Here is a 1,922-nt window from a genome sequence, read left to right as displayed (position 1 = left end):
AAGATTTCTCACTTCTTTCACACTCATCTCGTGCGTTAGAGTTTATCTCTAAAGAGTTTCTTTCTAATCCGTGCTTGCGCGTGTTTTCAGATAGTCATGCCTCCACGAAGAGTAGGCAGAGGGCGTCTTCCTAGACGCTATGTTGATGAGGAAGAGTTACCTCATGCACCTGGAGTGCAGCATCAAGGGGAAGTTTCAAATGCCGAGTTCAGAGAGGCAATTAGAATTCTGAGTCAAGTTGTGACTAATCAGATTGGTCAGCAAAGGGGAGCTAGACATGAGGGAGCTGACACGTCAAGGATTCGTGAGTTCTTGGGGATGAATCCTCCGAGTTTCATGGGTTCGAGCACTATTGAGGATCCAGAGAACTTCATTGAGGAGTTGAAGAAGAGTTTTGATGTGATGCATGTGGCAGATATTGAGCGGGTTGAACTAGTTGCGTATCAATTGAAAGATGTTGCTAGAATTTGGTTCGATCAGTGGAAAGGGGGCAGAGTTGAGAATGCACCACCTGCGAGTTGGGTCTGTTTTGAGGAAGCTTTCTTGGGGAATTTCTTTCCTCGAGAATTGAGAGAGGCCAAGGTACATGAGTTCCTTACACTTAAGCAGAAGTCTTTGAGTGTTCACGAGTATAGTCTGAAGTTCGCACAACTATCCCGCTATGCTCCGGAGATGGTGGCGTACATGAGAAATAGAATGAGCTTATTTGTTGCTGGGTTGTCTCGATTGTCAAGTAAAGAAGGTAGGGCTGCAATGTTTATCGGGGACATGGACATATCAAGGTTGATGGTCTATGTACAGCAGGTTGAGGAAGAGAAGCTGAGGGACAGAGAAGAGTTCAGAAATAAGAAAGCTAAGACCGGTAACGAGTCCGGGCAGCAGAAAGAAAATTCAAACCGTTCATCCTTTCAGCAGAGGCAAAAGGGACCTGCTCCATCATCTTCTAGAGCACCTACACCCAGATACAGAGGTGAATTTAATGGCCAGAATTCGAGGGATTTCAAGGCTAGACCAGCACAGTCCTTAGGTAGTGTGGCACAAGGAAGTAGTTTATTTCCTACATGTGCTAGGTGTGGTAGAACCCACCCGGGCAAATGTCGTGATGGCCAGACAGGTTGTTTTAAGTGTGGGCAAGAGGGTCACTTCATGAAGGAGTGCCCTAAGAATAAGCAAAGTAGTGGAAATTTGGGTAATAGGACCCAATCTTCATCAGTTGCTCCCCCAGATAGGACGGCACCTAGAGGAGCTACTTCTAGTACCGGTGGAGGAGCAAATCGCCTTTATGCTATCACCAGTCTCCATGAGCAAGAGAACTCTCCAAATGTTGTCACTGGTATGATCAAAGTCTTTGCTTTTGATGTGTATGCTTTGTTAGATCCAGGAGCAAGTTTATCTTTTCTAACTAAGGAAGTTGCAAATAAGTTTGATGTTCTTCCTGAAAGACTTTGTGAACCCTTTTGTGTCTCTACACCTGTTGGGGAATCTATTCTAGCTGAAAGAGTTTATCGTAATTGTCCTGTTTCAATCAATCACAAGAGCACCATGGTTGATTTGATTGAGTTAGACATGGTAGATTTCGACGTCATTCTAGGTATGGATTGGCTTCATGCCTGTTATGCATCATTAGACTGTAGAACTCGAGTGGTCAAGTTTCAGTTTCCGAATGAGCCAGTCTTAGAGTGGAGTAGTAGTTCAGCAGTGCCTAAGGGTCGTTTTATTTCGTCCCTTAAGGCGAGAAAGTTAGTTTCCAAGGGGTATGTCTATCACTTAGTCTGAGTTAATGACTCTAGTGTTGAGATACCTCATTTTCAGTCAGTTCCTATAGTAAGAGAGTTTCCAGAAGTTTTTCCTGATAATCTACCCGGAATTCCTCCTGAGAGAGAAATAGATTTCGGCATAGATCTCATTCCAGATACTCGTCC

The sequence above is a fragment of the Solanum tuberosum genome, unplaced genomic scaffold (genome assembly GCF_000226075.1).
Source record: "Solanum tuberosum cultivar DM 1-3 516 R44 unplaced genomic scaffold, SolTub_3.0 scf00735, whole genome shotgun sequence".
Taxonomy (NCBI): Eukaryota; Viridiplantae; Streptophyta; class Magnoliopsida; order Solanales; family Solanaceae; genus Solanum; species Solanum tuberosum.
This window is presented reverse-complemented; position numbering follows the sequence as displayed.